This window comes from Elephas maximus, chromosome 4, assembly GCF_024166365.1.
Source record: "Elephas maximus indicus isolate mEleMax1 chromosome 4, mEleMax1 primary haplotype, whole genome shotgun sequence".
NCBI classification, from domain to species: Eukaryota; Metazoa; Chordata; class Mammalia; order Proboscidea; family Elephantidae; genus Elephas; species Elephas maximus.
The window spans coordinates 148,666,939-148,691,481 of NC_064822.1; the positions used below are offsets into that span (position 1 = coordinate 148,666,939).

Genomic DNA, 24,543 nt, shown 5'->3' on the forward strand with positions numbered 1-24,543 from the left:
TGGGCTCCCTCAGGGCATTTTTTTCTTTCTTCTTCCTTTTTTTTTTCTTTCTTAGTTTCTTGTCTCTCTCTACATTCCTTCTATTCATTTGTCCTGACCACCTAGCCTCATGTGTCTTTCTCTCTTCTCCTTTTTTTAAATCTGCTTTGTTATATCTCTCCCTCCCTCCCTTCCTTCTTTTCCTTCCTCTTGCCCATCTAGCTGTCTGTGCCACATCTGTCCCTTCTTGATGGGCTTTACCTCACCACCTGGCTAGAAAGCTACTGGCACACAGCTTTTTCCTGGTCTTTACTACTCCAATGGCAGGCTACCGCAGCCTTTTTTTTTTGGCTCCTGTTTCTCTCTCTTCTTTCCCACATCAACTTAGCACCACACATCACAACCTTCTCCCTGCCTATCTGCACTACGCACTGAGCATCACACCCCAGAGCAGCACAGGCATGGTCTATCGGAAGCTGCCCTGCACTGACCCTTGGCCCCACTCTGTTTGCCCCAGTATATGCCACAAATGACCCATCTCGGCCCCTCCCCTTCCTCTGGGTTTGCCCTCCTGCACCATAGCTGAGCGACTGACCCTGCCTATTGGACAAGGTGGTGAGAAGTATCAGGCTTACATATGAGCAAACAATAAAGAACACCCAGCTTGCCTGCTCAAGACATAGCCAAATAAAACAAAAATTAGGACAAAACAAGCAAACCTACAGTCAATAAATGAAGACAATAACTACTGAATGTTCTGAAGAGAGCAGACAATATGAACACACACACACACACAAAAACAAGACAGGATGGTTCCAGTAGGCATCCAAAATAAAACCGCAGATGATATTCCAGTAGAAAAAAAAGCACTGGAACTACCTGATAGGAGATCCAAATCTCTATATTAGTCAGAGCTATCTAAGAGTTGAAGGAAAAGCAGACAAAAATGTGGAAAAGATAGACAAAATCATCGAAAAAACAGACAAAAATCAAAGAAAAGACAAACAACACAATGGAAGAATTCAGGAAAATAACATAGTAAAAAAGTGTCAAAATAAATTCATGACTAGAAATCCAAAAGATAAACAACAAAATTTCAGAAATGGACAGTGTCATAGAAGGTCTGAGGATCAGGTTTGAAACAACAGAAGACAGAGTCAGAGAAAATGAAGACAAGTACTTGGCTACCACCTTGAGGAAAAATCAGAGAAAAGAATGAAGAAAAATGAAGAACCCCAGAAAATGAAGTGGAATACAATGAAAAGCAAAAATTTGTGAGTGATTGGAGTTCCAGAACAGGGGGAGAAAACAGAAAACACAGAGAGGACCATCGAAGAATTGCTGACAGAAGACTTCCCTAATATCATGAAAGATGAAAAGCTGACCATCGAAGAAGTTCAACGAACCCCATACAGGATAAATCCCAAAAGAATATCATCAAGGCAAATCATAATCACACTCGCTAAAACCAAAGACAAAGAAAGAATCCTGAGAGCAGCTTGAGAAAAGTGAAAAGTCACATATAGAGGGGAAACAATAAGACTAAGCTGTGATTATTTGGCAAAACCACGCAGGCAAGAAGGCAATGGGATGACATATACAAAATCTTGAAGGAAAATAAATTGCCAACCAAGCATAAAATATCCTGCAAAACCCTTGCTGAAACATGAGGGTGAAATTAGGAAATTTCCAGATAAACAAAAATTAAGAGAATAAGTAAAAACCAAACCAAACTTACAAGAATTATAAGAGGGAGTCCTTTGGTTAGAGAACAAACAACATCAGATAACAACCTGATTCTAGGACACAAGATCACATTGGCCAGATACCGGCCTAGGTAATGAACTCTCAAGGATTAATCAAAACTAAAAGATTTACAACAGGGAACCAGGGAGGTTAATTTGAAAATGACAATAACATCAGAACAATAAAAAAGAGAATAAATGGTGTAGGTATAGAGCTTTCTAATAGAGAGGAAGGCGAGGTGATACCAAGTAATAAAAGACTGGTTCAAACTTAGAAAGATAAGGGTAAACTTCAAGGTAACCACAAAGAAAATTAACAAACCTACTCATCAAAATAAAGAAGAAAAACAAAGTCTTACATAACACAAATCTAGAAAAATGAAACAAACAAAAAAATACAAACAAAAGGAATTCAGCACCGGAGAGTAAGCGAAAGAAAGAAAACATCAGCATCACACACACACACACACACACAAAAACACTCCAAAATGACAGGAATAAACTCACACCTATCAATATTACACTGAATGTAAACAGCCTAAATGTACCCCTAAAGAGACAGAGAGTGACAAAATGGATAAAAAAAAAAAAAAGGATCCATCAATATGCTGCCTGCAAGAAACACTCTTTAGAAACAAAGACAGAAATTTATTAAAAATCAAAAATGGAAAAAAATACATATCAAGAAAACAGCTACCAAAAAAAAGCAGGAGTGGCAATACTAATCTCAGATAAAATAGACTTTAAAACAAAATCCACCATAAAAGACAAAGAAGGGCATCATATAATGATTAAAGGGACAATCCATCATGAAGACACAACCATAACAAATATGTAAACATCCAGGGACAGGGCACTGAAATACATAAAACAAACTTTAACATCACTGAAAACAGAAATTGACAGTTGCACAATAATAGTAGGAAACTTTAATACACTGCTCTTGGTAAACGACAGAACATCTAGAAAGAAACTCAACAAAGATACAGAAGGTCTAAATGCCACAGTCAGCCAATTTGACCTCTTAGACATATATAGAACCCCCATTCAACAGCTACAAAGTACAGATTCTTTTCCAGTGCACATGGAACGTTCTCCAGAACAGACCACATCTTAGGCCACAAAGCAACCCTCAACAAAATCCAAAACACTTAGATAATACTATGTATCTTCTCTGACCACAACACCATCAAAGCAGAAATTTAAACAGGAAGAACAAGGAAAAAAAAAATCAAATACATGGAAACTAAATAACATCCTGCTTAAAAACCACTGGGTAATAGGAGAAATCAAAGGTGGAATCAAAAAATTCCCAGAATCAAACAAGAATGAAAACACATCATACAAAAACCTTTGGAATACAGCAAAGACAGGGGTCAGAGGTCAGTTTATAACAATATACGCATACATCAAAAAAGATAGGGGCAAATTCAAAACATTAGCTACACAACTCGAACTAATAGAAAGAGAAAAGCAAAAGAAGCCTGTACCTCCAGAAGGAATAATAAAGATCAGAGCAGAAATAAATGAAATAGAGAATAGAAAAAATCAACAAAACCAAAAGTTGGTTCTTTGAAAGGATAAACAAAATCAACAAACCACTGGCCAAGTCGACAAAAGAAAAACAGGAGAGGACGCAAATAACCCAAATAAGAAATGAAATGTGGGACATTACGATGGGCCCAACTGAAGTAAAAAAAAAACAAAAAACAAGTAATTGAATATCATGAAAAACTGTACTCCAAAAAAATTGAAAACCTAGAACAAATGGACAAATTTCTAGAAAAATGCTACCTACTCCAACTAACACAAACTGATGTTGAAAATGTGAACAGATCGATATCATGAGAAGAGATTGAACAGGTAATAAAAAAAATCCCAACAAGGAAAAAGCCCTGTTCTAGATGGCTTCACAAGAATTCTACTAAACATTCAGAAAAGAGCTTACAGCAGCACTACTCAAATTATTTCAGAGCATAGAAAAGGAAGGGATAGTTCCGAGTTCATTCTATGAAGCCAGCATAACCTAATACCAAAACCAGGCAAAGACACCACAACAAATGAAAATAACGGACCAATATTTCTCATGAATATATGTGCAAAACTTCTTAAAAAAAATTCTAGCCAATAGAATTCAGCATAATATCAAAAAGATAATATTCCACAACCATGTAGGGTTCATATCAGGTATGCAAGGATGGTTCAACCTTAGAAAACCGATCAACGTAATCCACCACTTAAATAAATTAAAGAATCACATGATTATCTCAATCGGTGCAGAAAGGCATTTGACAAAGTCCAACACCCATTCCTGATAAAAACTCTCAATAAAATAGGTATAGAAGGGAAATTCCTCAACATAATAAAGGGCATCTATACAAAACCAACAGCCAACATCCTTCTTAATGGAGGGAGGCTGAAAACATTCCCCTTGAGAAAGGAACAAGACAAGAATGCCTTTTATCACCACTCTTATTCAACACTGTGCTGGAAGTCCTAGCTAGATCAATAAGGCAAGGAAAAGAAATAAAAGGCATCCAAATTGGTAATGAAGAAGTAAAACAGTCTCTATCTGTGGATGACATAATACTATACGTAGAACACCCAAAAGATTCCATGAGAAAACTACCAGAACTAATAGAAAGATTCAGCAGAATAGCAGCATACAAGATAAACATACAAAAATCATTTGGATTCCTATACATCAATAAAGAGAATGACAAAAAGAAAATCAAGAAAACAATACCGTTTATAATAGCCCCTAAAAAAAAAAAAATACTTAGGAGTAAATTAAACCAGGAAAGTAAAAGACCTGTAATAAGAAAACTACAAAACACTGCTGCAAGAAACCAAAAGAGATCTACATAAATGGAAAAACATACCACGCTCATGGATAGGTAGACTCAACATTGTGAAAATGACAATTCTACCCAAAGCAATCTACAAGTACAGTGCAATCCCATCCTTTAAAGAGATGGAAAAACTAATCATTAACTTTATATGGAAAGAGAAGAGACCCTGGATAAATAAACCTCTATTGAAGAAGAGCAAAGTAGGAGGACTCGCACTATGTGACCTCAGAACCTAGTATACAGCTATGGTAGTCAAAACAGCAGGAGATACATTGACCAATGGAACAGAATTGAGAACCAAGATGTAAATCTATCAACATACAGTCACTTGATATTCAACAAGTCCCCAAAGTCCATCAATGGGGAAAAGACAGACTCTTTAACAAATGATGCAGGCAAAACTGGATGTCCATCTGCAAAAAAAAAGAAACAGAAGCCGTACCTCACATCGTACACAAAAACTATGAAATGGATCAAAGACCTAAATATAAAACCAAAATTTATAAAGACCATAGGAAAAAAAAAAGGATCAGTGCTAAAGGCCCTAAGACACAGCATTAAAAAAAAAAAAAAAAAGACACAGCATTAGCAGGATACAAATCATAACTAACAAAACATAAACTCCAGAAGAGAAATTAGATAACTGGGATCTCCAAAAAATTAAACACTTATGCTCCTCAAAAGACTTTACCAAAAGAGTAAATAGAGGACCTACAGATTAGGGAAAAAATTTTTGGTTCTGACAAGCCCAACAAATGTCTAATCTCTAAAATCTGTAGGAAATTCCAACACCTCTACAACAAAATGACAAATAATGCAATTAAAAAATGGGCAAAGGAGGCGGATCCAAGATGGCGGAATAGACAGATGCTTCTGTCGAGCCCTCTTTACAACAAAGACCTGAAAAAACAAGTGAAACGAGTATATTTGTGACAGGCTGGGAGCCCAGAGCATCAAAGGCAAGCTTAGACAACAAACTGAGGAGCAGGGGAAGGAAGAGACAGTTCAGAAGCGGAAAGGAGTTGCCGGACCTGAATTGCGGGGAGCCCTCAGGCACCATTCCTGGAGCCGCAGTGGCGGCAGCGGGCTGGTACTAGCCTTCCGCCGCGGTTTCCTCAGGGAGAAGCAGCCAGCCACACAGCCCACTCACACCTCCGGAACCTAAGCAGAAGGACGCTTTCAGCAAAAGCTAAGTACTTGCGTGTATTTTACCGCCCCCCCCACCCCCAAGCCAGCTTCAGCTGCTGAATCTCTAGGCCTGAGATAGACCCTGGTGAGTACCTGGAGCAGTCCTCCCAGCCTTGGGGAAGGAAAAAATTTGCAACTGGGGAGAAAAGATAATTTGCTAGCTCCATTAACTGGGGGAGCTCAGGACAGAAGCGGCTCCTGTCCAAGCATAAACTGTCCGTGGACCTTGAGCACCTTTCCCTTCTGCATGGACCTGTGTGGGCCTATTTTGGGAGAACAGGCCCTTGTTGATAAACTCCAACCATTTCAGCGGTGTGGTGGAGAGGTGGGTGTTTGATGTTTGACGTTGCTTTGCCTATTAAACAAGGTCTTCACCTGCCCACAACAGGGACCTAAGGACTGGTGGCTCCACTTGGGTCACCCAGCCACCTGTGACAGGGGCCTAGGGATAACTGGTACCTCCCAGTCCTTACAACAAAATCTTTGGGTGCCCATGGTCCCTCTGCAGAGCCCAACCGCAAGCATGCTCTAGGGAACAGAGACGTATTTTCCTCAGAGACACTTGGGGGTCGGTTCTCAGCCCCCTGCCTTGTTCAGAGCGTGGCCCCCTGCTACAATCAGATACAGGTATATACGCCAGTCACCCCTGTGCCTCTAAGACTGTAGGACAGAGCCTGTACCACACACTTGATATCAGCTACCTGGAAACCTGAGCTGAATTCATACAAGACAAGTGAATGGACTCCTAGACTGATATACCTGATAACAGCTCTAGCCAGCTGGGGACAGGACACCAGAGCTCCAAAGGTGAAAATAATCAAGCTAGCTCACTCAAGCAACCCATAGGGTTATACCAAAACAAAACAAGGCAAGCAGCTACAACACAGTAAGCAAGCATAAACTAATACAATAACTTATAGATGGCTCAGAGACAACAGCCAATATCAAGTCACATAAAGAAACAGGCCATGATCACATCAACAGGCTCTCAAAACAAAGAATCCAGGGATCTTCTAGATGAAAATGCATTCCTGGAATTATCAGCTGCAGAATATGAAAGATTAATATACAGAACCCTTATAGACATCAGGAAGGAAATGAGGCAATATGCAGAACAAGCCAAGGAACACACAGATAAAGCAATTGAAGAAATTAAAAAGATTATTTAGGAAGCTAATGAAAAGTTTAATAAGCTGGAAAAATCCATAGACAGACAACAATCAGAAATTCAGAAGATTAACAATAAAATTACAGAAGTAGACAACTCAATAGAAAGTCAGAGGAGCAGAATTGACAAGTAGAAGCTAGAATTTCTGAACTTGAAGATAAATCACTTGGCACGAATATATTAGAAGAAAAATCAGATAAAAGAATTTTAAAAAATGAAGAAATCTTAAGAATCATGTGGAACTCTATCAAGAGAAATAACCTACAATTGATTGGAGTACCAGAACAAGGAGGGATAACAGAAAATACAGAGAAAATTGTTTAGGATTTGTTGGCAGAAAACTTCCCTGATATTGTGAAAGATGAGAAGATATCTACCCAAGATGCTCATCGAACTCCACATAGGATAGATCTTAAAAGAATGTCACCAAGACATATTACAATCAAGCTTGCCAAAACCAAAGATAAGTAAACAATTATAAGAGCAGCGAGGGATAAAAGAAAAGTCACCTACAAGAGAGATCCAATAAGAATAAGCTCGGACTAATCAGCAGAAACCATGCAAGCAAGAAGGCAATGGGATGACATATTTAAAAAATTGAAGGAAAAAAATTGCCAACCAAGAATCATATATCCATCGAAACTCTCTCTTAAATGTGAAGGTGAAATTTAGACATTTCCAGATAAACACAAGTTGAGGGAATTCATAAAAACCAAACCAAAACTACAAGAAATACTAAAGGGAGTTCTTTGGTTAGAAAATCAATAATATCAGGTATCGACCCAAGACTAGAACACTGGGCAGAGCAACCAGATGTCAACCCAGACAGGGAAATCCAAAAAAAAAAAAAAAAGCCCAACACAGGGTAATGGTGATGTTATTATATAAAAGAAGACAACATTAAAATAATAAAGAGGGACTAAGAAATGTAATCATACACCTTCCATATGGAGAGGAAGATACGGCGATACTAAGAAATAAAAGTTATAAATTTAGAAAAATAAGGGTAAATAATAAGGTAACCACAAAGGAGACAAACTATCCTACTCATCAAAATAAAGTACAATGGAAAAATACAGACTCAGCAGAAACAAAATCGACAACAAATATGAGGAAAAGACAGTATATAAAGAAAATCTACTCAGCACATACAATCAAGCGGGAAAAAGGAGCTGTCAACACACAAAAAAAGACATGAAAATGATAGCACTAAATTCATACCTATCCATAATTACACTGAATGTAAATGGACTAAATACACCAATAAAGAGACAGAGAGTGGCAGAATGGATTAAAAACCAAGATCCATCTATATGCTGCCTACAAGAGACACACCTTAGACTTAGAGACACAAACAAACTAAAACTCAAAGGATGGAAAAAAATATATCAAGCAGACAACAATCAAAAAAGAACAGGAGTGGCGATATTAATTTCTGACAAAATAGACTTTAAAGTTAAATCCATCAGAAAGGATAAGGAAGGACACTATACAATGATTAAAGGGACAAAACACCAAGAAGATATAACCATATTAAATATTGATGCACTCAATGACAAGGCTGCAAGATACATAAAACAAACTCTATCAGCATTGAAAATTGAGATAGACAGCTCCACAGTTACAGTAGGAGACTTCAACACACCACATTCAGTGAAGGACAGGACATCCAGAAAGAAGCTCAATAAAGACACAGAAGATCTAAATGCCACAATCAACCAACTTGACCTCATAGACATATACAGAAGACTCCATCCAACAGCAACCAACTCTACTTTCTTTTCTAGTGCACATGGAACATTCTCTAGAATAGGCCACATATTAGGTCATAAAGCAAGCCTTAGCAAAATCCAAAACATTGAAATATTATTAAGCATCTTCTCTGACCATAAGGCCATAAAAGTGGAAATCAATAACAGAAAAAGCAGGGAAAAGAAATCAAATATTTGGAAACTGAACAATACCCTGCTCAAAAAAGACTGGATTATAGAAGACATTAAGGATGGAATAAAGAAATTCTTAGAATCCAATGAGAATGAAAACACTTCCTACCAGAACTTTTGGGACACAGCAAAAGCAGTGCTCACAGACCAATTTATATCAATAAATGCACACATCCAAAAAGAAGAAAGGGCCAAAATCAAAGAACTATCCCTACAACTTGAACAATTAGAAAGAGAGCAACAAAAGAAACCCACAGGCACCAGAAGAAAACAAATAATAAAAATTAGAGCTGAACTAAATGAAATAGAAAACAGAAAAACAACTGAAAGAATTAACAAGACCAAAAGCTGTTTTTTTGAAAAACTCAACAAAATTGATAAACCATTGGCCAAACTGTCAAAAGAAAAACAGGAGAGGAAGCAAATAACCCAAATAAGAAATGAGATGGGTGATATTACAACAGACCCAACTGAAATTGAAAGAATCATGTCAGATTACTATGAAAAACTATACTCAAATTTGAAAACCTAGAAGAAATGGATGAATTCCTAGATACACCCTACCTACCTAAAATAGCACAAACAGATGTAGAACAACTAAATAGACCCATAACAAAAGAAGAGATTGAAAAGGTAATCGAAAAACTCCCAACAAAAAAAGCCCCTGGTCCGGATGGCTTCACTGCAGAGTTCTACCCAACTTTCAGAGAAGAGTTAACACCACTACTACTAAAGGTATTTCAGAGCATAGAAAAGGATGGAATACTACCAAATTCATTCTATGAAGCCACCATATCCCTAATACCAAAACCAGGTAAAGACACCACAAGAAAAGAAAATTACAGACAAAAAAAAAAAAAAAAATTTTTTTGTTTTTTATATCCCTCATGAATGTAGATGCAAAAATCCTCAACAAAATTCTAGCCAACAGAATTCAACAGCATATCAAAAAAATAATTCACCATGACCAAGTGGGATTCATACCAGGTATGCAGGGATGGTTCAACATTAGAAAAACAATTAATGTAATCAAGAACACATGATTTTATCAATTGATGCAGAAAAGGCATTTGACAATGTTCAACACTCATTTATGATAAAAACTCTCGGCAAAATAGGGATGGAAGGAAAATTTCTCAACATAATAAAGGGCATTTATACAAAGCCAAGAGCCAACATCACCCTAAACGGAGAGAGCCTGAAAACATTCCCTTTGAGACAGGGAACCACACAAGGATGCCCTTTCTTACCACTCTTATTCAACATTGTGCTGGAAGTCCTAGCCAGAGCAATTAGGCTAGATAAAGAAATAAAGGGCATCCAGATTGGCAAGGAAGAAGTAAAAGTATCTCTATTTGCAGGTGACATGGTCTTATACAGAGAAAACCCTAAGGAATCCTCAAGAAAACTACTGAAACTAATAGAAGAGTTCAGCAGAGTATCAGGATACAAGATAAATGTACAAAAATAAGTTGGATTCCTCTATACCAACAAAAAGAACATCGAAGAGAATATCACCAAATCAATACCATTACTAGTAGCCCCCAAGAAGATAAAATACTTAGGAATAAATCTTACCGGAGATGTAAAAGACTTATACAAAGAAAACTACAGTACACTTCTGCAAGAAACCAAAAGAGACTTACATAAGTGGAAGAACATACCTTGCTCGTGGATAGGAAGACTTAACGTTACAAAAATGTCTATTCCAGCAAAAGTGATCTATACATTTAATGCAATTCCAATCCAAATCCCAACGACATTCTTCAATGAGATGGAGAAACAAATCACCAATTTCATATGGAAGGGAAAGGGGCCCTGGATAAATAAGGCACTACTGAAAAAGAAGAACAAAGTGGGAGGCCTTACTTTACCTGATTTTAGAACCTATTATACCACCACAGTAGTCAAAACAGCCTGGTACTTGTACAGCAACAGATACATGGACCAATGGAACAGAGTTGAGAATCCAGACATAAATCCATCCACATATAAGCAGCTGATATTTGACAAAGGCCCCAAAACAGTTAAATGGGGAAAAGACAGTCTTTTTAACAAATGGTGCTGGCATAACTGGATATCCACCTGCAAAAAAAAAAATGAAACAAGACCCATACCTCACTCCATGCACAAAAACGAACTCAAAATGGATCAAAGACCTAAATATAAAATCTAAAACAATAAAGATCATGGAAGAAAAAATAGGGACAACGTTAGGAGCCCTAATACATGGCATAAACAGTACAGAAATCATTATAAAGAACATAGAAGAAAAACTAGATAACTGGGAGCAACTATGCTCATCCAAAGACTTCACCAAAAGAGTAAAAAGACTACCTACAGACTGGGAAAAAGTTTTTAGCTATGACATTTCTGATCATTGCCTGATTTCTACTACATAACTGCAAAAACTCAACTGCAAAAAGACAAATAACCCAATTAAAAAATGGGCAAAAGCTATGAATAGACACTTTGCTAAAGTAGACATTCAGGTAGCTAACAAATATATGAGGAAATGCTCACTATCATTAGCTATTAGAGAAATGCAAATCAAAACTACAATGAAATTTCATCTCACTCCAACAAGGCTGGCATTAATCCAAAAAACACAAAATAATAAATGTTGGAGAGGCTGTGGAGAGATTGGAACACTTCTACACTGCTGGTGGGGATGTCATATGGTACAACCACTTTGGAAATCGATTTGGCGCTCCCTTAAAAAGCTAGAAATAGACCTACCATACGATCCAGCAATCCCACTTCTTGGAATATATCCTAGAGAAATAAGAGCCTTTACACAAACAGATATATGTACACCCATGTTTATTGCAGCACTGTTTACAATAGCAAAAACATGGAAGCAACCAAGGTACCCATCAACGGATGAAAGGAGAAATAAATTATGGTATAGTCACAAAATGGAATATTATGCATCAATAAAGAACAGTGAGGAATCTGTGAAACATTTCATAGCATGGAGGAACCTGGAAGGCATTATGCTGAGTGAAATTAGTCAGTTGCAAAAGGACAAATATTGTATAAGACCACTATTATGAGAACTGGAGAAATAGTTTAAACTGAGAAGAAAACATTCTTTTGTGGTTACGAGAGGGAGAAGGGTATTCACTAATTAGATGGTAGATAAGAACTACTTTAGGTGAAGGGAAAGGCAGCACACAGTACAGGGGAGGTCAGCACAATTGGACTAAACCAAAAGCAAAGAAGTTTCCTGAATAAACTGAATGCTTCGAAGGCCAGCATAACAGGGGCAGGGGTCTGGGGACCGTGGTTTCAGGGGACATCTAAGTCAATTGGCATAATAAAATCTATTAACAAAACATTCTGCATCCCACTTTGAAGAGTGACGTCTGGGGTCTGAAACGCTAGCAAGCAGCCATCTGAGATGCATCAATTGGTCTCAACCCACCTGGATCAAAGGAGAATAAAGAACACCAAGGACTCAAGGTGATTATGAGCCCAAGAGACAGAAGGGGCCACAGGAACCAGGGACTACATCATCCTGAGACCAGAGGAACTAGATGGTGCCCAGCTATAACCGATGACTGCCGTGACAGGGAACACAACAGAGAACCCCTGAGGGAGCAGGAGACCAGTGGGATGCAGACCCCCAATTTCTCATAAGACCAAACTTAATGGTCTGACTGAGACTGGAAGGACCCCGGTGGTCATGGCCCCCAGACCTTCTGTTGGCCCAGGACAGGAACCATTCCCGAAGCCAACTCTTCAGACATGGATTGGACTGGACAATGGGTTGGAGTGGGATGCTGGTGAGGGGTGAGCTTCTTGGATCAGGTGGACACTTGAGACTATGTTCACATCTCCTGCCTGGAGGGGAGATGAGAGGGTGGAGGGGGTTAGAAGCTTGTGAAAAGGACATGAAAAGAGAGAGTGGTGGGAGAGAGCAGACTGTCTCATTAGGGGGAGCGTAATTGGGAGTCTGTAACAAGGTATATATGGGTTTTTGTGTGACAGACTCACTTGATTTGTAAACTTTCACTTAAAGCACAATAAAAATTATTAAAAAAAAATGGGCAAGGGAAATGAACAGACACCTCACCAAAGAATACATTCAAGGGGGCTAACAGACATATGAGGAAATACACGTGACCACTAGCCATTAGAGAAACACAAATCAAAACTGCAATGAGATACCATTTCACCTCGCTATTACTGGCACACACACAAAAAAAAACAGAAAATAACAAATGTTGGATAGGCCGCGTGGAGATCAAAACTCTTTTGCAGTGCTGGTTGAGAGGCAAAATGGTACAAACATTTTGGAAAAAGATATGGCACTTCCTTAGAAGGCTAGAAATAGAAATACCATGTGATCCAGCAATCCCACTTCCAGGAATATGTCCTAGAGAAATAAGAGCCATCACACGTATAGACATATGCACACTCACACTCACTGCAGCATTGTTCACAATAGCAAAAACATGGAAACAACCCAGATACCCATCAAAAGATGAATGGTTAAAAAAACTATGGTACAGCCACACAATGGAGTACTATGCAATGATAAAGGACAATGATGAATCTACAAAGCATCTCACAACATGGATGAATCTGGAGGGCATTATGCTCTGTGAAATAAGTCAATCACAAAAGGACAAATATTGCATGAGATCACTTCTATAAAAACTCATGAAAAGGTTCATACACAAAAAGAAATAATCTTTGGTGGTTATGAGGGAGGGGTGGGGATGGAAAAACACTAAATAAAAAAAAGGTAAGTGGTAATTTTGGTGAAGGGTGAGACAGTACACAATACTGGGGAAGCCAGTGCAACTTGTCCAATGCAAGGTCATGGAAGTTCCACAGACACATCCAAACTCCCTGAGGGACCGAATTGCTGGGTTGAGGGCTGTGAGGGACCATGGGGAACATCTAGCTCAATTGGCATAACATAGTTTATAAAGAAAATGTTCTACATTCTACTTTGGAGAGTAGCATCTGGGATCTTAAAAGCTTATGAGTGACCATCTAAGATACTTCACTGATCTCACCCCATCTGGAGCAAGGGAGAATGCAGAAAACCAAAAACACACGGGAAGTATTAGTCTGAAGGACGAATGGACCACAACTACCACAGTCTTCACCAGACTGAGTCCAGCACAACTAGATGGTACCCAGCTACCACCATTGACTGCCCTGACAGGGATCACAACAAAGGGTCCCAGATAGACCTGGAGAAAAATATAGGACAAAATTCTAACTCACAAATGAGATCAGACTTACTGGCCTGACAGAGACTGAAGAAACCCCAAGAGTATGGCCTCTAGACATGCTGTTAGCTCAGTAATGAAGTCACTCCTGAGGCTCACTCTTCAGCCAAAGATTAGACAGGTCCATAGAACAAAACTAGACTAAGGGGACACATCAACACAGGTGCAAGGACTAGAAGGCAGGAGAGGACAGGAAAGCTGATAAAAGGGAACTCAAGGATGAGAAGGGGAGAGTGTTTACATGTCGTGGGGTTGGTAACCAACGTCGCAATATGGATACTAACTTTTTAATGTGAAGCTACTTTGTTCTGCATACCTTCATCTAAAAACAATTAAAAAAAAATCAAACGATGTATTGCATTGGGCAAATCTGCTGCAAAAGACCTCTTTAAATTGTTAAAAGCAAAGATGTCAGTTTGGGGACTAAGGTGCACCTGACCCAAGCCATGGTATTTTCAATTGCCTTATATGCATGTGAAAGCTGGTCAGTGAATAAGGAAGACCGAAGAAGAATTGATGCCATTAAATTATGGTGAAGGATATTGAATATATCATGGAATGCCAGAAAAATAAATAAATCTGTTTTGGAAAAAGTACATCTAAAATGTTCATTAGAAACAAGGATGGCAAGACTTCATCTCACGTACTTTGGACTTGTTATCAGAAGGAACCAGTCCTTGGAGAAGGACTTCATGCTTGGTAAAGCAGAGGGTCAGCACAAAAGAGGAAGACCCTCAGCAAGACGGATTGACACAGTGGCTGAAACAATAGGCTCAAGTATAAAAAGGATTGTGAGGATGGCGTGGGACCGGGCAGTGTGTCGTTCTGTTGTACCCAGGATCACTATGAGTCGGAACTGACTCGATGGCAACTAATAAGAATAGTTTTTATGGAAGCAAACTGCCACATCTTTCTCCTTTGGAGTGGCTGACAGGTTGGGACAGCTGTCCTTTTGTTTAGCAGCCAGGAGCTTAGCCACTGTGCAACCAGGGCTCCTTCCAAGTTGCATACATCCTTTTAATTTGCCAGAACAGGGACACCTATTGATTCAGTGACAAAATAAGAAATGGAATGTATGGATTTAATTCAAGCCTCTTTCTTTTGTTTAGACATTATGATTATTAACACAAAGTTAGGTATCAAAAGTATAAAACAGAGTAGTTGGAGTAGTGAGTGCACTAAAAATAAACCCTATGTTCCATTTGGGAATGAAACTCTCAGTGTGCTATATAATTCTATAATATTTTGACTAAAAATGCTAAATATTATGATAAAAATAGCCATTTTCACTGGGATGAATATTAAAAATTTGTGAATGTGATATTTTAAAAAAAAAAATATGGGCTCAAGAGGGAGGGGAAATGGCAGACTCATTGCTTAGGGGACACTAAGCTTTCTTTAAAGTGATAGAAAAATTTGGAAATGGGTAATGGTAATGGTTGCACAACATGATAAATATAACTGATGTCAGTTAATTTGTACACGTGGAGAATGCTGATATGGCAAACAGTTTGTTCCATATATATTTGCCACAGACAGAAAAATATATCGTGGAATTTGTACACATCAGATGTTGGAACCTAATGGAACCACTCTTAGAAAAAGAAGCGGAGCACAATTTCATAGTCATGCCATCACCTTCCTTTCTCTGAATAGGAGGTAACACTGTGCAATATCACAGCTTACATATTAATCAGTGAATATGTTTCTGAAATTTATTTCATTAATTTTATATTTTTCTGCAAGTTGTATGAGTATACTGGAGAATATTAAAATGTTATCCAAGTAGAGATTTTGGTACATTTTATGTCCTGTAGATTCATTTTTACAACTGTGCTAATTTTCTTTCTGTACAACTACTGCAACTGTAGACGACACAAGATTATTTTATGTGAAGGTGATTCTTTGACTATCAAAGAAGTAAATGAGCATCGCCTTGGGAAACTGTTTTCTTTTTTCCTTTTAACTGTATTTTTTGGAAAAAAAATCAAAAAAAATTTTTTTTACTTTTATAACTGCTTCACTTTACGTATTATACTTTTCTCTGCATCAACTGCATATACAATTTACATAAATTTAACCATGGTAGATATGCCATTTTAATTAAAAAATACATATTAATTTGTAATAATCCTTATCAATTATTAATATTAACTATTTCATGTGATTACAAAGCCTTCAAAATTATTCATTTTAAAGCACTTTATTGTCCTGGGATAACAAAAAAATGAGCTGGTCATTTACCTAATGTTAGAAATTTAATTAATTTCCATTTGTGTGCTATTTACATGTCACTGCTTAACCACTACGCCACCAGGGTTTCCATTTTTTTCTTTTTTCCCCTCTGGTTTGCCATCAATATCCTCCTTAAGCAGAACTTTATTTTCATGATTGAAATAATTGAAAAAAAAAAAACATAAGAACTAGCTATCTTTTTTAAAATCTATAGCCATATTCATGTACATAATTTATGATGCCACTAGCAATACGAACAGTTTGTAGTTAAAGTTGTTAATTTAGTGGGGAAATAGTATCTCAAATCTTGTGATTATTTTACTTGTAAGAAAAACAGTTTGCCTTGTATTTGTTTACTATTTGGATACCTAGGATGTGGGAGCAGTATGAGGACATGGAAGAAAAAGACGTTCAGACACATCAAAATTAATAACGGATGTATTATTCCTTTAGTAAAACTTCATGCTAAGGTTAATTACAAACTCAATATTATATATTCGATCTAATAATTGTCCAGCAATCATAGCAAACATGGCTAAGATTATTTTGTGTCTGTATGGGAAAAATATTTGTTCTCTTTGTGAATTTTTATAAAATCAGTTGGTAGTCAGTCATGAATATGTAAAACTAAATACTCATTGAATCTTTACTAATCCAAGGATTATCTGTCTATAGCCCAAGCCCACTGCGGTTGAGTCAATTCCGACTTATGGCAACCCTATAGGACAGAGTAGAACTGCCCCATAGAGTTTCCAAGGAGTACCTGGTGGATTTGAACTGCCGACCTCTTGGTTAGCAGCTGTAGCACTTAACCACTACGCCCCCAGGGCAAGAGGGATGTGTGAATTGTCTATAAGTATTCTCTAAATTCCTGATTTCTTTATCAATGTTTTATTAAGATGAAAACTGGAAATAAGATCTTTCAAGTGTAGGTTCATATTGGGTGACATAATTACTATTGCATTTTGCTTATTTGAGACATTTTATTTATGCTTGTTATTAGCCATATAGTGATTAATATTGAAAAAAAATCCCATTTATCTCATTCAAGGTTATTAATCCACTAGATAATCTTTTTCATTTGATTTCCATTTTCAGGTATTATTATATTTATAAAATATTGAGTAAGAGAAAGGAAGAAAATTAAGGATATTTTCTTGCTTCAAGTACAAGATATATATTAAAAATAAAGAAAAATATATGCATTATGTTAACGACAGGAAACTGATTTAAGGGAAAAAAACGACATGTTGTAAATTATATGCAGAATAAAAACATAAGGTGAAAAAATATTGCCTTTGCAAATAGAAGTTTCAACATTTTAAGTGTTTCTTTAATATAATATTATGATTCTATTTCATCTAATAAGTTGTTTTATCAAAAACTCAATTGTAAAACTTTTAATATTCCCAAAGTATTTTAAATGATTGTAAGTAGTCATTTGCACAGTGATTACACCTGAGAGAATCATAATTTTTTCTTTCTCTTGTTGTGGCTCAGCAGTGAATAGAGAGCAATTTGTGATAATTGTTCAATCAGTTAAGACTCAGAAATTTTTAGGGTGAGAAAACCTTTTCACTTTTCTCTAACCATTGCTTATTTAGCTGAGAATAATGGGGAAATTTGGCTGACAACATATTTACCGAGTATTAAGTTTTAGCATCATTGATGGTAATAAGCCAGGAATCATGAACTGCCTATTGTGATACAAAATGAAGTACACAACATCACCTAGGTCAGGTATTCTGGTCAAAAATATTTAATTCAGATCTGACCAAGACTTCGATTATTTTCAGTTTATAAGAAATAGAAGAATAGGTACGGAAATTCTTTTGTTAGATACTAAGTCTAATTGTGGATAACAAAATGTGGACCATTGCATTGGATGTGTTATCCTTTTGCTCTTCTCCTCCATTGCCAAGCACAATGCTTTATATAAAAAAGAATTCATTATTCAATAAATCATGACTCAGATTTTTATGGAATTTAAGCTTTACCTATTTGAAACACACCCCAACCTTGGAAAACAGTTATTGTTGTACTCACTTTAAAGATGAACCTAGGGCTCCAGCAGAGTAGTAGTGCCTAAAACGTACTGAACTGATTAAACTTAACAATATTCCTGGGAGACTGCTGGGGTGGCTTGGATGGCTTGGTGGGGATCAGGTTGGAGTGCTAGGGGATAAATTAGTGGAACTGATTATTATATTATAAAACACTTCACAGAAATTTTTCAACCATTTAGCTGGTTTGGACATTACCTTTAAGAAGATATTCATTCATTTATTCATTCACACAATGAATATTGAATGTCAGCTAGGTACTAGGCACCTGTCTAGGAGGAAACAAACTCTAAGCTATTAAAAAAAAATACACATGAAATTTTTCAAATGTTAATACACTTTATGGAAAAATATTTATTCATTATTTATTTAAATCTATGAGCTCTGATGTGATGGACTAGGGGTGAGAGTAGAAAGAGAAGAGGTCTGAAGGTAATGGCTTGGACAATTCCATTTGAAAAATCAGAAAGATTAAAAAAAAACAAGCAAAGAAGAAGGAAAAGAAGCACCAGAGCTATAAGAGAAATGGTTGGAGGAAGTGGCATCCCAGAAATCAAGTTAAAGGAAATGTGAGGAAGCCCGAGAAGGAGAGACCAGTGAGGTAAGAGAAAAGCCAGAAGGATGGTGTATCTCAAAGGCTCAGTGAAGAAGAATGAAGTAAACTTGGTGAAATGCTACTGCTGATTGGGTAAAATGGAAGCAAATATTATTCATTAAACTTAGCAACATGGTGGTCATTGGTAACCCGTTCTGTTGAAATGGTGATGCTAAAGACTGATAGGGAATGAATTATAAAGAAAAGGATAAGCATATTAACTTTCTATTACCGTGTACTTTGTGTCTTTAAACAACACCTGTTAATTAGCTCATAGTTCTATAGATCTGAAGTGTGGCTGGTGTGGCTGGGTACTCTGTTCAGGATCTCACTGGACTGAGATCAAGGTGTCAGCCAGGTTGCATTCTCCTCTGAAGCTTGAGGTCAACTTTTAAGGTCACATTGTTATAGCAGGATTAATTTCCTTAGAGTTGTAACAGGACTGAGGTCCCTGTTTCCTTTCTGCTGTCATCTCCTGGAGGATTACTACATTCCATGCCACGTGGTCCTGTCCATCTTCAAAGCTAGCAATGGAGAACCTCCCTCATACCAAATCCTTCTTGTGTCTCAAATTTCTGACTTCATCTTTTGTAAACAGCCAGAAACAAAACAAAACAAAGCATAACTCTCTGCATTTAAAGAGCTCATGCAATTAGTTCTGGTCCACTTGGAAAATCTCCCTATCTTAAGGTTAACTGTGCCACCTAACATAACCTAATCACAAAAGTAAATCCATTGTATTCATATTTCCAGGTATTATTTAGGATGTAAAAAAAAAAAAATTTTTTTTTTTTTATATACCAGAGGGGGTCTACTATACCATGAATGACAAATTGAAGAGGAATGGCATTACATTTATCATTAAAAAGAACATTTTAAGATCTATCCCAAAGTATAACATTGTCAGTGATAGGACAATATCCATATGCTTACAAGGAAGACCAGTTAATGTGACTTTTATTCAAATTTATGCACCGACCACTATTGCTAAAGATGAAGAAGAAGAAATTGAAGATTTTTTCCAGGTTCTTCAGCCTGAAACTGATCAAACATGCAATGAAGATACATTTATAATTACCAGTGATGAGAATGGTAAAGCTGGAAATAAAGAAGGATCTCCGTAGTTGGAAAATATGGCCCTGGTGTTAGAAACAACTCTGCAGATTATGTGACAGAATTTTGCAGGATCAAGCACTTATTCATTGTAAATATCGTTTTTTCAATAACATAAATGGGGACTATACACATGAACTCCACCAGATGGCATACACAAGAATCAAATCGACTACATCTGTGGAAAGAGATGATGGAAAAAGTCAATATCACCTGTCAGAACATGGCTGGGGCTGACTGGGGAACAGACTGTCAATTGCTCATAAGCAAGTTCAAGTTGAAGCTGAAGAAAATTAAAAGAGCTCTGCAAGAGCCAAAATATTACCTTGAGTATATCTCACCTGAGCTTAGAGACCATTTCAAGAATTTATTTGACACGTTGAATACTAACCACTGAAGACCACATGAGTTGTGCAATGACATCGAGGACATCATATGTGAAGAAAGCAAAAGGTCATTGAAAAGACAGAAAAGAAGCAAAAGGCCACAAATGGATGTCAGAAGATACTGAAACTTGCTCTTGAACAAAGAATAGCTAAAGTGAATGGAAGAAATGATGAAGTAAAAGAGCTGAACAGAGGATTTTAAAGAGCAGCTTGGTTAGACAAAATAAAATATTATAACAAAATGTATGAAGGCCTGTAGTTAGAAAACCAAAAGGGAAGAACATGCTTGGTATTTCTCAAGCTGAAAACCTGAAAAAAAAAAAAGAAAAATTCAAGCCTCAAGTTGCAATTTTGAAGGATCCTATGGGCAGTATTGATTGACACAGGAAGCATCAACAGAAGATGGAAGTAATACACAATCACTATAAAAAAGAATCAACTGACGCTCAGCCATTTCAAGAGGTAGCAGGTGATCAAGAACTGATGGTAGTGAAGGAAAAAGTCCAAGCTGCACTAAAGGCACTGGTGAGAAACAAGCCTCCAGGAATTGATGGAATACCAGTTGAGGTGTGTCAACAAATGGATGCAGCCCTGGAAGTGCTCACTTACCTATGCCTAGAAATTATTGGACAATATCATTAATATCACATGCATGTCAGATTTTGCTGAGCATAATTAAAAAATGGTTACAGCAGTACATCGACAAAGAACTTCCAGAAATTCAAGCCACATTCAGAAGATGACATGGAAGGAGGGATATCATTGCTGATGTCAGATGGATCTTGGCTGAAAGCAGATGTTTCCAAACCAAACCCAGTGCCATCGAGTCGATTCTGACTCATAGAGACCCTATAGGACAGAGTAGACCTGCCCCATAGAGTTTCCAAGGAGCACCTGGTGGATTCGAACTGCTGACCTCTTGGTTAGCAGCCGTGGCACTTAACCACTACACCACCAGTGTTTCTGAAAGATGTTTACTTATGTTTTATTGACTATGCAAAGGCATTCAACTCTGTGGATCATAACAAATTATGTATAACATTGTGAAGAATGGGATTTCCAGAACACTTAATTGTGCTCATGAGGGAACTGTACATGGGCAAAGATGCAGTCGTTTAAACAGAACAAGAGGATACTTCTTGGTTTAAAATCAGGAAAGATGTATGTCAGGGTTGTATTCTTTCACCATACTTACTCAATCTGTATGCTGAGCAAATAATCTGAGAAGCTGGACTGTATGAAGAAGAACATGGCATCACGATTGGTAGAGGACTCATTAGCAACCTCCGTGATGCAGATGACACAACCTTGCTTGCTGAGTGTGAAGAGGACTTGAAGCACTTGCTGGTGAAGATCAAAGGCCACAACCTTCAGTATGGACTGCACCTCAACATAAAGAAAACAAAAATCCTCACAACTGGACCAATAAATAAGATCAAGATAAATGGAGAAAAGTTTGCAGTTGCCAAGGATTTTATTTTACTTGAATTCACAATTAACACCCAAGGAAGCAGCAGCCAAGAAATAAAACATAGTGTTACATTGGGCAAATCTGCTAAAGACCTCTTTAAAGAGTTAAAAAGCAAAGATATCACTTTGAGGACTAAGGTGCGCCTGACCCAAGCGATGGTATTTTCAGTTGCCTCATATGCATGCAAAAGCTGGGTAATGACTAAGGAAGACTGAAGAAGAATTGATGGCTTTGAATAATGGTGTTGGAGAAGAATATTGAATATACCATGGATTGCCAAAAGAACGAACAAATCTGTCTCGGAAGAAGTACAGCCAGAATGCTCATTAGAAGTGACAACGGTAAGACTTTGACTCACATAGTTTGGACATATTATCAGGAGGGATCAGTCTCTGGAGAAGGACATCATGCTAAGTAGTAAAAGTAGAGGGTCAGTAAAACATAGAAAGACCATCAAGGAAATGGATTGACACAGTGATACAAAAATGGGCACAAATAAAGCAATGAATGTGTGAATGTTGTCTGACCAGGCAGTGTTTCCTTCTGTTAGACATAGGGTCACTATGAGTGGGAACCGTCTCCATGGCACCTAACAACAACTACAACTTAACAGAAGTTCAGGAAGTCTTAAGGGCTATCTTCTGCCCATCACAGGAAGTGTGAAACTAGAAAAAGGTAGTATGGGCAGTTTTTTTTTTTTTTTTATTGTGGCAATTATATATGCAATAAAACATTTGACATTTTAATATTTTCACATGTATAATATAATTCATCATGTTATTCAACCATTACCTTTGTCCATTCCCAAATTATACCATCACCCTTAGCAGAAGCTCAGCATTGCCTAAGCAATGAGACCTCCTTGTCTCCTCCCTTCTGCCTGACCCCAGGAACCATTAATAAACTTGGGTCTCTGTATCTTTGCCTATTCTAGATATTTCATATAAATGGAATCATACAATATTTGTAACTGACTTATTTAATTCAGCGTAATACTTCAAGGTGTTTCCATGTTGTAGACTGTATCAAGACTTCCTTTTCCTTTATGTTTGACTTCCTTTCCTTTATGTTTGACTTCCTTTCCTTTATGTTTCTATTCCCTTGTATGTGTATACCACATTTTGTTTATCTATTCATTTATTCAGAAGCAAACTAATTTAAATTAAAATTCCAATTATCAGAAATTCTCCTACTAGATATTAGATGTTTGACATCCCTACCAAATGTTTTTTTTATTTTATTTTATTTTTTTTTTCCTCTCTGGGCCTCAGCTGCTTCATCTGAAAAAATAAGTGAATTATACCAGTTGATTTTAAAGATCCTTTCTACTTTCTAGCTCTAATTTTTTTTTTTAATAACTTTTATTAAGCTTCAAGTGAACGTTTACAAATCCAATCAGTCTGTCACATATAAGTTTACATACATCTCACTCCCTACTCCCACTTGCTCTCCCCCTCTTGAGTCAGCCCTTTCAGTCTCTCCTTTCTTGACAATTTTGCCTGCTTCCCTCTCTCTCTATCCTCCCATCCCCCCTCCAGACAAGAGTTGCCAACACAATCTCAAGTGTCCACCTGATATAATTAGCTCACTCTTCATCAGCGTCTCTCTCCCACCTGCTGACCAGTCCCTTTCATTTCTGATGAGTTGTCTTCGGGGATGGTTCCTGTCCTATGTCAACTGAAGGTCTGGGGAGCATGGCCGCCGGAATTCCTCCAGTCTCAGTCAGACCATTAAGTTTGGTCTTTTTATGAGAATTTGGGGTCTGTATCCCACTGATCTCCTGCTCCCTTAGGGGTCCTCTGCTGTGCTCCCTGTCAGGGCAGTCATCGATTGTGGCCAGGCACCAACTAGTTCTTCTGGTCTCAGGATGATGTAGGTCTCTGGTTCATGTGGCCCTTTCTGTCTCTTGGGCTCTTAGTTGTCGTGTGGCCTTGGTGTTCTTCATTTTCCTTTGCTCCAGGTGGGTTGAGAGCAATTGATGCATCTTAGATGGCCGCTTGTTAGCATTTAAGACCCCAGACGCCACATTTCAAAGTGGGATGCAGAATGATTTCATAATAGAATTATTTTGCCAATTGACTTAGAAGTCCCCGCAAACCATGTTCCCCAGACCCCCGTGCTTGCTCCGCTGACCTCTGAAGCATTCATTTTATCCCGGAAACTTCTTTGCTTTTGGTCCAGTCCAATTGAGCTGACCTTCCATGTATTGAGTGTTGTCTTTCCCTTCACCTAAAGCAGTTCTTATCTACTGATTAATCAATAAAAAACCTTCTCCCACCCTCCCTCCCTCCCCCCCTCGTAACCACAAAAGTATGTGTTCTTCTCAGGTTTACTATTACTCAAGATCTTATAATAGTGGTCTTATACAATATTTGTCCTTTTGCCTCTGACTCATTTCGCTTAGCATAATGCCTTCCAGGTTCCTCCATGTTATGAAATGTTTCAGAGATTCGTCACTGTTCTTTATCGATGCATAGTATTCCATTGTGTGGATATACCACAATTTATTTACCCATTCATCCGTTGATGGACACCTTGGTTGCTTCCAACTTTTTG

At 37.6% G+C, this 24,543-nt stretch overlaps 1 long non-coding RNA gene across 4 annotated transcripts in view; it reads right to left on the bottom strand.

Moving 5' to 3' along the window:
- Window positions 1-24,543, bottom strand: part of LOC126075847 (uncharacterized) — a 399,778-nt gene that overhangs the window by 16,391 nt on the left and 358,844 nt on the right. For all 4 annotated transcript variants that reach the window (XR_007517300.1, XR_007517299.1, XR_007517297.1 and 1 more), the window contains one exon: window positions 21,712-21,896. This is a non-coding gene — a long non-coding RNA (uncharacterized LOC126075847). The remainder of the gene's footprint in view (window positions 1-21,711; window positions 21,897-24,543) is intronic.